We start from the raw sequence: 13,278 nt of genomic DNA on the forward strand, positions 1-13,278 counted from the left end.
ACCACAACACTTCCAATGTACAAACAATTTAAAGAACGAAAAAGAAAAAGAGGTGCAGAGAGAGAAGTTTAGCTTTCTTCTCTGTATCTACCATTATGTTCCCTACAGAGAATCATTATTTTAAATTTTTTGATTTATCCTTCCAAGTTTCTTGTTGAAATTATAAATCATTTGTGTCTCCTTTCTTACAAAGAAAAAATATTCAGCATACTCTACACATTGCTTTACACCTTTTTTTTTTTTCTTAAAAGTATATCCTGGATGTCACTTTACATCAGTGTATAGACATCTTCCTCATTTGTTTTTATGACTGCATGGTATTCCATTGTGGAAATGTACCACAAGTATTCATTCCACATTTGATGAGCATTTTGCTTCTATAAGAAATCAAATTTTTCTTTGTATTTGCAGAGATATTTCTCCAAGAAGTTTCTTAGGAGGGAGATTAGTGGATCAAAGGATAAAGGCATATGTAGTTCTTTTTTTTCACATTTCCAAATTCTCCTCTGTAGGGGGTGTACATGGTGCATTCCTCCCAGTAATGTATGAGAGCGCCTGTTCCCGAGAGCCTGGCCAACAGGATATGTACTCAGATTTATGGATTTTTGTGAATCTAATGGGTGAGAAATGGTATCTCAGTGTAATTTTAAATTGAATTCCTCTCATTTTGAGTGAGATTGAACACCATATCATGTGTATGAGTCATTTACATTTCTTTTTACATGTACTGTCTATTCATTTCTTTTATCCATTTTTCCGTAGAATTTTAGTTTTATTCTACTCATTCTTAAAAAGCACTTTAATATTGGAAATAGTATCCATTTGTCTGTGACATAAGTTCCAAATGGTTTTCCCAGTTTGTCCTTCTATTTGCTTATGCTTGTTTTTGCCATGCAAAATTTTAATTTTTTATTTCATATATCAAATCTATCAATCTTTTTTCTTATTGCTCTTGGATTCTTAGTCACATTTAGAAAAATTTTCTCTACTCCCTCGTTATAAATAGACCTACCCATATTTTCTTACAGTACTTGTGATTGTCTGCTTGCTTTAAAACTCTGACCCTTTTATAGTTTCTTCTCTACTACAGTATGAAGAATGAGCCTAATTTTATATTTTTCCATATGGCCGTCCAGTGATCCCAATGATACTCACCGAACTATTCTTCCTTACCCTACTGTCTTTAGATGCCAACTGTATCATAAGTTTCCATATGCACTTGGGTTTGTTTCTTTTTCCGGAATTTCAACTCCCGTACATTGGTCTGTCTTTCTATTCACATACAAATGCCTTGCTGTTTTAATAGGCTCTATAATATGTTTCAACATCTCTTTCATTTTCAGGAATTGCTTGGATGTTCTTATCTGTTTATTTTTCCAAATGAACTTTATAACCAACTTGTCTTGCTCCAGGATAAAAGTAAAGAACGTAATGGTATTTTATTGGAATGCCCTAAATTTATAAACATTGAGGATTTTTTTTTTAAATTAGGTCTTCCTATCCAGTAATATGGTATATCTTTCTGTGTATTCATATGTACTTTGGGGCTTTCAGGTAGTTTTCCTCATTTAGGTTATGTCCATTTCTTTTTAAGCTTATGTATTTTATTTTATGCACTTCTATTTTAATGATTGTAAAGGAAGTTGTTTCTTCTACTATATCTTCTATCCGGTTGTTATTTGTTTAGTAGAATGCCACAGATGTCTATATTTTTAATATATAGGCTGCTACTTGAGTAAAATTTTGTTGCTCAGAGTAACTTTTTATTTTATTAAGGTCATTTATTTCATTTTTTAAATAGACTTGTTTCTTTCTTTTGCTGTACAGTTCTATGAATTTTAACACTTGTAACCACCACCAAAATCAGGATACAGAATTCCCTTGTGCTGTCTCCCTTCTAGCCACCTCATCAACATACCCGTAACATTGTCTGTAAGAGTTTTTTCATCGATTTTATCCTGTGGTTTTCCAGGTATATAGCCATATTATCTACAAGTTAAGATAGTCTCTTCCTTTCTAATTCTTGTGCCTGTAATTGATTTATCTTATCTAATTTCTTTGTCTAATACCTCCAGCATAATGTGAAATAATAGTGAAGCCAGTAATCTTACCCATTTTAAAAATTGGATATTTATCTTTGTCTTGGATTTGTAAAACAAACATAAAACGTCTCATAGTTTAGAAATGTTTTTGAACTTAGAAAAACAAAAAGTCAAAATGATCTGCATGATACAAAATTGTCCTGTAAAACACTATTATAGCAAAGCTCTGGGAGATAGATAAATAGATACAGTGTTGAAGAAATTCATAAATTAATCGAGAACAAACTCTCCAATTAAAGATTTTAAATAAATCTGCCTTGAATCTTCTTTCAATATTGCCAGAGCATTATTCACCATACCCAGAATTGTGTTTTAAAAAGTTAAGTTTAAATAAAATTCAAGCCTGCAAATGTAGTGGGTTTTTATTTTTAAATAATTTCCAAATATGTGACATTTATCTAAATTTTTTCTAAATAATTATAAACAAATTGATTTATACATAACTAGTATAATATAAACCAGCAACACAGTTGGAGCCTAGGCATTCCAAATGTTGCAATTTTAACCAACATAATTTTTAGAATTAAGAAAAATGAGGATAATCTCAGTTATCTTTTTTAAAGGAAATTACCAGAAATGTAGAACATTCTTTTTGTGTGTTTGTGGTACATTAATTTGCAAGGGTTGCTGTAATAAAGTACCATAGACTGAGTGGCTTAAAAAAACAGAAATTCTCTCACAGTCTGGAAGCAAAGAGTCTGAAATCAAGGCATTGGCAGGGTAGGTTCCTTCTGAGGGCTATGAGGGAAGGATATGTTCCAGGCCTTTCTCTTTGACTTGTAGATGGCTATCCTCATGTTCATATGACATTCTCCCTGTCTGAGTGTCTCTGTGTCCAAATTTCACCTTATCATAAAGACACCAGCCATATTGATGTCCGATGTTGGTGTCCCATCCTAACGACTTCATTCTAAATTGATTACCTCTGTAAGGACCCTATCTCCAAATAAAGTCACATTCTGAGGTAATGGGGGTTAGGACTTCAACATAAGAATTTGGGGGGGGGGGCAAAATTCAACCTATAACATGTCGTTTAGGTGAAAACCAAACCAAAGGCTAATTAGACAGCCTACCGCTGGGATAGACTTTAAATATAAAACTGCTAGTGATTTGCTAAGCAAGAAAAATAGAATTGTTAAACATAGGGACTTAAACTGCTTTATAGCTGTACTTAGAGCTACATTCTAGTAACTAATTTTGACTTTGTCTGTTAATTAAGAAGCACCTTTGTCTTAGATGAAGGCCCGTGGGGTCTTGTGAATGCAAGCTGTATTCTCTGACACTATCACAAACTTGACTGGCCAGCCTACAGAGTGACTGCTTACATCTAGTGTTTTAAGTAAGAAATCGTTATTCTTATTGGAAAATAAGTAAAATTTAAAATTTTAATTTTAAACAGTTCTAAGATATCTTGATCAGTATAGTATTTCAGGATTTTTAATGTTTTTAGGCATTAAGCAATGATTCCCCACTACTCCTTCTGAGTATCTAGTAAAATTCCAAACAAGTATAGGTTATAAATTACTCAGTTATTTTAGAAATAAATATCTCCAATATATTTAAGTGTATTGATGGTGATATTCTTCACAACAAATAATGTTAAATATGAATTTGAATTGTATGATCTCTTTGGCTGTTCTGTCTTGAAAATTCTATGATAACAACATGATATATAGGTTTTCTAGCCTTCTGTATTCCCTTTTCCTTGTAGTTCCAATTCAGAACTGTTCTTAGCAACTTTATGCAATGTTACACAGTTAGGTCTCTGAGCCTTCGGGCAATACTGTTTAAGACTGACCTTGGTATCTAGGAAATTAATGTAAATCAGAACCTACTTATAATGTATTTCTCTTCAAAGCACAGAGGATGTATGAAATGAATTCAGAAATGTTGCCATTAATTCGAATTTGAGTTATATAGTTTTGTGTTTTCCTGGCAGGACAGAGGTCTGTGGCTCAGGTGATGGGGAAAAAGATTGGAATTCATAGTGGTTTTCATGAAAAGCACTACATAGAATTATTTTTCTTCTACTCAATATCTTTGCAAAGCATTTTACTGTAATTTTTCTACATACAAAGTAAGCTTTCACTGTAAAATAAATATTCATATGATTGCATAGGGTTGAATGACATAGAAATTGCAAACGGTTTCATCTGAGACCAATCTTTCCGTAGAACTATTTTATTGAATTGTTCAAAGCAATCATAAAAATATCACTATGCTCTGGAAAGACATCTAATGTACAAACTTGAGTTCACAGGCTCAATTTATTTTATCTCCTTATTTTAGATAGGCATTTTCCAAAAACAAACTCTATCACTGAAGAATGTAAGACTGTTTCTTTAGAGCCTTCCATGCTTAACTTGAAAGCTGTCAACCCAGGAGGCTGAAACAGAGCAAGATTATGAAACCTGAGTGAATAGCTCATTCTTTGCGCCCATGCCCTTGCTGCGTGCTGCCCTGTGGTACAAGCCTGAGAGGTATGCACTATGATAGCTAATGAAGCACTTCCTTTATGTCCCACTGACCAGAACTCTTATTTGAAGCCTGTATATTATGCCACTGAAATCTCACAATGTCAGCCTTTGTTCTGGCCAGCAGAGGCTGTTTCTTGTCTTTTCTGTGGCTGAACTTCATACATCAAACTTGTTAGACCCCTTACTAATAAGTGAGGGTATCTGTTACCAAACTAATTTCTGTTGTTTGTATAGTTGTTTTTATTTGTTTGTTTTCTTATATTTGTGCCTGCCCTTTTTTTATCATATCACCACCACCCAAAGCCAAGAATTTATGATTTTGAAACCACTTGGAGATAAAACTTGGAGGTGAAAGCTAGTGACCCTCCTAAAAGTCCCTCTTCTATGTTAAATATAGTGATAACGATTAACATTGTAAGAATAAGAACAAGAATAAAACTCATCCAGAATGAAGATAATGGCATCAAACGGATCAAAATTAATTAGACGGCCTAATCCTAAATGTAACTGAGACGTACTAAAATTGGTCCACACTTGTTATATTTTAACATATTATTCCCATACTGTGTTATCTGATTAGGCATCTTCCTTCCCTCAACTGCTATTATATAGATATGTCCCAAAGCAGGCTTTGATAATGTGATCTAAAGAACAATCGAGAGGGATTGCCATAGCTCTCTATAAAATGTGGACTTCAGTTAACCTATTGTAATGTAATAGGGACAGAAGCACTTACATCTTGGGGTGATGTTAAGTATTAAATGGGATAAGATAGACTAAAGCTTATTACACAGTAGTTGTTGTAGTCACCATCATCAGTACAATTCTGGAATAGATTTAATAAGGAACCTGAAATCCTTCTAATACTGTCTCCTCCATTATGAGTTATCTAATTTTTAATAAGATTTTTACTTTTCCAATTCTTAAGTTTTGCATTTGTGTCCTACATACCCAATAAAATTTGTCCAAAGCATTAGTAAAATTAAATATGTAAAAATACTTTGAATGGCAAAAAACTACAAACATACAAGTTACTTCCTTGAATGAAAAAAGAAAATGAAGCAATGAAAACACATCACCTCCTTGGGCCCTATGATCTCAACATTTCTACCATCGTCATATTTTTTCTGATTTTTCTGATCTCCCAATTTTAGTGAGATTATCAAACATTTCAGGGCAATAGAATATAAATGCCGGAAAAGTAAATATCACAATGCCAGCCCTTGCTCTAGCTAGCAGAAGCCAAGTTCTGTCCTTTCCTTTGCTAAAATGCCTGCGCCAAACTTGTTAAACTCCTCAAGTGCAAGTGCATGTCCCTACATAGAATTTATTTTGCTTTCTTCCTCTCTTCATATTTTTAGATTAAAAAATGTTTTCTGGGGCTGGCCCCATGGCCTAGTGTTTAAGTTCAGTGCACTCTGCTTCAGTGGCCCTGGTTCCTGGGTTCAGATCCTGGGCACGGACCTACACCACACATCAGCTGTGCTTTGATGGCAACCCACGTGTAAAAAATAGAGGAGGATTGGCACAGATGTTAGCTCAGGGCTAATCTTCCTCAAGCAAAAAAAGAGAAAGATTAGCAACAGATGTTAGCTCAAGTGAATCTTCCTCCCCCCACCAAAAAAAATTGTGTTCTATCAAATTTTCTAATTTTTGCTTAAGGAAAATGCTGTCATGAACGAAGCTATAATCTGAATTAGCTTCAGATTTTGATTTCATGTTAGGACATATGTAATAGCATTATAATATATTCATATAATATAATTATAAATTTAATAATAGCATTAGTGCATTTGGGTCAGACCTGTAGAATTTCCAATAATTGCTGAATCACCTCACCCCATCACATAGCAAGATATTTTTTACAGTACACCTAAAAAATCCCCTATTGAATTCTAACGAAAAAGTTCTGAAATATAATGATGTCCCTCTTCCCAAATCCTAACTTAATACTTGTATTGTTTAGAAGTATGTCAAAGATCAAAATCAATTTTGGAGTGGAAATTGTTTGGAGTAGGAGTTGAAAACTACAAATATGGTTTCTGCCAATCTTTTAAAGATTGTATGTAGGTTTTCATTTCTAAGTGTGTTGCTATCTCACAGGAAAAGATATCTAGGTATCTATTTTATACTTGACAAGTATATCTGAGCAAAATGATTAATCAAAGCAAAGACAAATTCCATGAGATTGTCATGCTATTTTGTCAATATTTTTGTCAATTTATGTTCCAAATCCTCACCTTGATTGAATGTTTCTCAGGGTAGGTACTATTTTTTCCATCAAAACAATTGATAGCGGTGGATTATAACCTACTAAATAAAATAAAAGTTCACGAATTCACATTGATACAAAGGGAGGAAGGGAGAAGGGAGGGAGGGAAGAAGAGAGGGGAAGAAAAAGCTCTTTTTTACAGAAGAATGCCAACTGACAAATACAGAAGGAAGACGGGGTTATCAAATGATCAGTGGAGGCTAAAAGGAGTGGGTAAACATCTGATGAGAAGAGAATATTTACCTATTCTCCAAGTGCCTTTCTAAATAGCACTTCTAAATAGTCCACCCCACCCCCAGCATAAACTATATCTCATAGTCAGTTCTGCCATGACTGGGTGACTCAGGAATATCGTGTTCTACGGCGTGCAGAGCAAAAGGAATTCAAAAGGAATGCCCAGCAACATACTTCCATTTATATGGTATTCCATTTCTCCTAAAAGGACAGCATATTAAAAAAAAAAATTAAATAATTTGATTTCCTATGTTTTTTCTTACTGCTAGTAAGTATTTGAAGATACTTAGGCCATCAAAACCCTAGAATTATTAGATATTAAAAGTAATCAGACAATAACAGAAATTTGGTACTGGAGTATGGTCAAGAAACTGTGGTTATGAGATTAGAAACTCATGATACACAGGGCAGAAACCTGCAAATGAGCCAAGGAGTCTGAATCCTTGGAGTCATCCATGGGTACTTCCTCTCCTCCATTGAATACCTCCAGTCAGTCCTAAAATCCTGTAATGGCGCCTCTCTATGCTGGCTGCTTCTCTTCAGTCCCTACAGTCCCTTCTCAAATCCCCTGGTATAAGATACCATCATTTTTCACTGGATCTAATGCACCTGTCTTCAAGTCAGCCTCACAACCTCTAGACTCTTCCCACACCCTTCACTTCCTTCCTTCCTTCCCCTCCAACGCCTTTCTAGACAATTATCCACGCTGGCACCAGAATAAAGCACAGGGGCCGGCCCTGTGGCTTAGCAGTTAAGTGCACATGCTCCGCTACTGGCGGCCCGGGTTCGGATCCCGGGCGCGCACCGACGCACCGCTTCTCCGGCCATGCTGAGGCCGCGTCCCACATACAGCAAGTAGAAGGATGTGCAGCTATGACATACAGCTATCTACTGGGGCTTTGGGGGAAAAAAGGAGGAGGATTGGCAATAGATGTTAGCTCAGAGCCGGTCTTCCTCAGCAAAAAGAGGAGGATTAGCATGGAGGTTAGCTCAGGGCTGATCTTCCTCACACACACACACACAAAATAAAGTTAATTCAAAAGAAAAAAAAGAATGAAGTACAGACTCAGACTCTGCCCCCCCCCCCTCATGTTCTTATGGCTTCTCTTCATTTTGTCTTGCCTGAAACCATTGGCTCATATGGATTGGCTTTTTTCAGATTGAAAAAAAAAACCAACAAAACCAGTGAAGCATTCAGGATAATACAGTTACTAAAGGCTTTATGTAAAATTACTTGAGGAAAAAGGGGAAAGGAAGTTGTTTAAGCAGCTGAAAATTCCTTTGAGAAATAGAATAACACTCAGTATTCAACAGCAGCTTTCTGCCTGCCTCTACCCTGTTCTTCTAGCTGACTACTACTCACCCTTCAGCTCTCAGCTTATCTGTCACTTCTTCAGACAAGCCTTCCCCTCGGACCCCTACTATTCATGCTTCCAGTACCCCGAACATGCGTATAACAATCACCACCTTACAAATAAGTTCACAACTGTGTGATACGTTGTTTACTCTCTGTCGTCACTGATAGACTGTAAGCCCTACCAGGGCAGAAAAAGTCCATCTTCTCCGCCATTAAATTATACATCTTGCACATATCAGATCATCAATAAATTTTGAAAATAATAAATGAATCAAATGACTAAATAATTGATTTGATAATCTGGCAACAGTTCTGGCAAGTCTGCAGCATCTCTGATAGCTTCCCCCTCAGAAGTAGGCATCTGTTGTCTCTACTTTTGCATTGTATGTAATGGTGATTCAGGTTCTTGCAGCAATTGACCACCCAGGCCTCCGTCAGTAAAGATAACGCCTGTCAGGTGTCCTGCCTATGTCTGGTTTGGGGTCCTAATCCCTGGCACATGGCCTGGCCTGAGCAGCAGCAACAATTGGTACAGCCCAGTGGCCTCTGCCTCAAAATCCCTCAGAAGGGGACTGCAGGAAGCATTGAGAACGGATCTTCAGAGGAGGCAATGTACCAGGAAGTCACCTGGCCTGGACCCTCTACAGCACTTTAAAGCTGCTCTTTAAAATCACCTTTTAAAATGTTAGGTGGTGACCAGACCATATCTAATGCCAATTAAATCAGAATCTTTGGGGACTGGACCCAGACATCAGTATTTCCTATAACTTTCCAGGGGATTCTAGTGTGCAGCCAAGTTAGAGATTCCACCCTATAGGACTTGTTAGTGATGCTCTAGGACCAGAAGTTTACAGCATCACCTGGGAGAGTTTTACAAGGGCAGAATCTCATCCCCTCCCAGAACAACTGAATTGGAATTTGCTTATTGAAACAAATCTATGCATCTATGCATATTGAAGTTTGAGAAACACTGCTCTATGATGCATGTCCTAAATATCTTTTTATAAAATAGCCACACTTAACCATGACTACCTTATGCTTGACCACTGTCTTTCTCTCCTTCTCTCCTTCTGCCATCTGACCCTCTCTCCCATCTTTGCTCCAACCATTCAGAACTACAGTTGCCTGATATGCCTCTCTCTCTCTCTTTTTTTTTTTTTAATATTTATTTATTTATTTATTTAGTGTGTGTGTATGTGTGAGGAAGATCAGCCCTGAGCTAACATCCATGCTAATCCTCCTCTTTTTGCTGAGGAAGACCGGCTCTGAGCTAACATCCACTGCCAATGCTCCTCCTTTTTTTTTCCCCAAAGCCCCAGTAGATAGTTGTATGTCATAGCTGCACATCCTTCTAGTTGCTGTATGTGGGACGCGGCCTCAGCATGGCCGGAGAAGCGGTGCATCGGTGCGCGCCTGGGATCCGAACCCGGGCCGCCAGTAGCGGAGCGCGCCCACTTAACCGCTAAGCCACGGGGCCGGCCCAACATTATAAAATATTTTAAACATTCAAAAAGTTCAGAGAAAAAATACAACTAAAACCCTTGTACCCATCATTAATATGTAACAAAAATAAACTCTTACCATAATTGGGTCCTTTATTATTAAAAAAAATAAATAATATGTTATAAATAATAAAACTAAAGCCACCTAGTCATCTCTACCCAGTTTTATTTCATATGCGTCCTCCCCAAATGTGCTCACTATCCCAAAGTTGGTATCTATATTTTGTATCTTTTGTTTGTACCAAACATGCCTTTTTTCCTCCACTTGTAATACCATAGCAAATAAAACATGCAAGAAAGCCTGTTCTCACGGAGCTTTTATTCTAGTGTGCAGAGACAGATAATAAGCATTATAAATAAGTAAATTACATTAGAAGTTTGTATGTGACATGGAGAAAACCAAAGCAGCAAAGAGCATGAGGAAGTTCTGAGGAGTGCTCAGGGAAGGTCTCTCCAAAGAGATGAAGTTTGAACAGACATGATAGAGGTGAGGGAATGAGCCATGTGGTTGTTGAGGAAAAGTGTTACAGACTGAGGAGACAGCAAGAGTAAGAGTCCTCCATTGAGAGTAGCCTGGCGTGTATAAAGAAAAGCAAAGGTACTTGTGGGTTGACTGGAGCAGATTAATGGAATTGGAGGGTAATAGTGAAGAGTTAGTGAGAACCCAATCATGTAGGGCCTTGTAGGCTGTTGTGAACTCTCTGGGTTTTTCTCTGAGTAAGAGGAATAACCATTAGAACATTTTGAGCAGACATTTGAACAGGATATCTCTGGCTGCTGTGACTTTGGATGGGGATGGGAAAGTGAGATGGGGATTGGGCAAAGATAGGAGCAAAAGTCCAAGCAAGAGATAACAGTTTTTTGAACCAGAATGGTAGTAGTGGAGGTGGTAAGAAATGGTCATATTTTGGAGAAATTTTGGAGTTTGAGCTTAAAAGATTTCTCAAAGGCATTGGGCATGAGGTGTGAGATAGAGAAGGGGTAAGGAGGAGAAAGTGGAAAGATTGAGTTATCATTAATGGAAATAGAAAAGACTGCAAGAAAAACCATTGGAGGGGAAGACTGGAAATGCAGTGTTTGGAAATTTTAGCTCCGAGATGCCTTTGGACACCTAAGTGGAGATATCAAGTAGGTACTCCAGTAGATGGGTCCAGAGACCAAGAGGAGCAGACTGGATGGCAACATGGAAGTTAGAAAGTCATGAGCGTATAGATAGGATTTAAAGCCATAAGGCTGAAGGAGATCACAAGAGGAGTGTTTACAGAGGAGAAGAGAAACAGGGAAGTCCTGTATACTCTAATATCACAGGTTGAGAATGTGAGGAGGACCAGCAAAGAAAACTGAGAAGGAGCAGCAAGGGAAATACAAAGAAAACCAAGAGAATGTGGTGTTCTGGAAGTCCAGCGAAGAAAGTATTTCAAGGAGAAGGAAGTGAGCAACCATATCAAATGCCCCAAGTATGATAAGGGCTGAAAATTAACCAATAGATTTATTAATGTGGAAGACTTTGATGACCTTGACAAAAAGTAGCTTTGAATTGATGGGGATCCAAGACTCATAAGAATCAGTTTTTTAGAGAATTTGAAGAGAAGAAAGTAAAGACAATGAGTATAGATAACTCTTGAAAATCTTTGCTATAAAGGGGAACAGAAAATGGAGAAATGGCTGGAGGCGTAAATGAAATTAAGAGAGGATTGTTTTTAATATGAGAGAAAAATAGTATATGTGTATGCTGAGGAGAAATCCAATCAAATGGGAAAACGTACAGATGCAGGAGACAGGAAGAGAAAGGCCCAAGTGATGTTCTACAGCAGATGAGAAGGCAAGGGAGTAGGCACATGCATGGAAAGAGTGGCCTTAGAGAGACACACAGATATTTCACTTAAAATAATAGGAAGAAAGGTGGTGTATACATACACAGAAGTTGATAGGTATTTAATTTGCAATATAATGATGTATAAAGGTTTACTTCATTGATAAGTAACAATCAATGGCACATTAGTGGCTAATGTTATCAAAATTTAAATATGTTAATGTTCTGTGGGTATTGATAACTACTTAGTTAATGAGACCAATATTGTGTAAGCTGAAGTAATAAGATTTTACTTTAATATTCCTATTTCTAATTCTGTCATTAACCAATGACAGTCAGCTAAATTCCTTAAAACCACACTACTTTTCCATAAAAGTAAATCATTTCCTCCAATGTACCAAATAAAAAGAAGACCTATCATGGAAGGATGTAAGAAAGGAGAGAGAAACTCTGCTCCCATGATCAGCCCACAGACTTGTTCTTAGACAAATCAATTTTAAGAAACAGGTATGGAACTAGATTTTTTTTTTTTCCCGAGAGTAATTTTATTTATTTTATTTTTTTTAACATGTAATGATATTTATTTATTTATTTTTTATTGATTTATTTAACATTGGTTTATAACATTGTAAAAATTTCAGGTGTACATCATTGTACTTCTATTTCTGCATAGATTACATCATGTTCACCACCAAAATACTAATTACAACCCATCACCACACACATGTACCGAATTATCCCTTTCACCCTCCCCCCTCCCCCCTTCCCCTCTGGTAACCACCACTCCAATCTCTGTCCCTATGTGTTTGTTTATTGTTGTTATTATCTACTACAAATCGCATACAACAATACGTTAAAAAGATTATACACCATGATCAAGTGGGATTTATTCCAGGGATGCAGGGATGGTTTAACATTCACAAATCAATCAACGTAATACACCACATTAATAAAACGAAGAATAAAAATCACATGATCATCTCAATAGATGCAGAGAAAGCATTTGACAAGATACAGCATTCATTTATGATAAAAACTCTGAATAAAATGGGTATAGAAGGAAAGTACCTCAACATAATAAAGACCATATATGAGAAACCCACAGCTAATATCATCCTCAATGGTGAAAAACTGAAAGCCATCCCTCTAAGAACAGGAACCAGACAAGGATGTCCACTGTCACCACTCCTATTTAACATAGTACTGGAAGTCCTAGCCAGAGCAATCAGGCAAGAGAAAGAAATAAAAGGGAACTAGATTTTCTTAAAGCTATCTGTGCCTATATATCTGGAAAATCTTTATGTGCTCCTAAAGATAGGTGTATGCAAGTTGAGGAAAACGGTTTGGAAGAATGAGTGCTAGACTAAAAATCTAAAAGCCAGATTCTTAGTCTTGGTTCACTATAACTGACTTTTGACTGTGTAAATCAGTTAACCCACTGAATCTTAATTCTGTCTTTGCAAAGTAAGGGAGTTGGGCTAAGGCAATATTTTCCAAAGTGTTTTCAAATGAATATTCCCC

This window comes from Ceratotherium simum, chromosome 28 (genome assembly GCF_057802395.1).
Source record: "Ceratotherium simum simum isolate JZ-2026a chromosome 28, ASM5780239v1, whole genome shotgun sequence".
In the NCBI taxonomy this organism is placed as follows: Eukaryota; Metazoa; Chordata; class Mammalia; order Perissodactyla; family Rhinocerotidae; genus Ceratotherium; species Ceratotherium simum.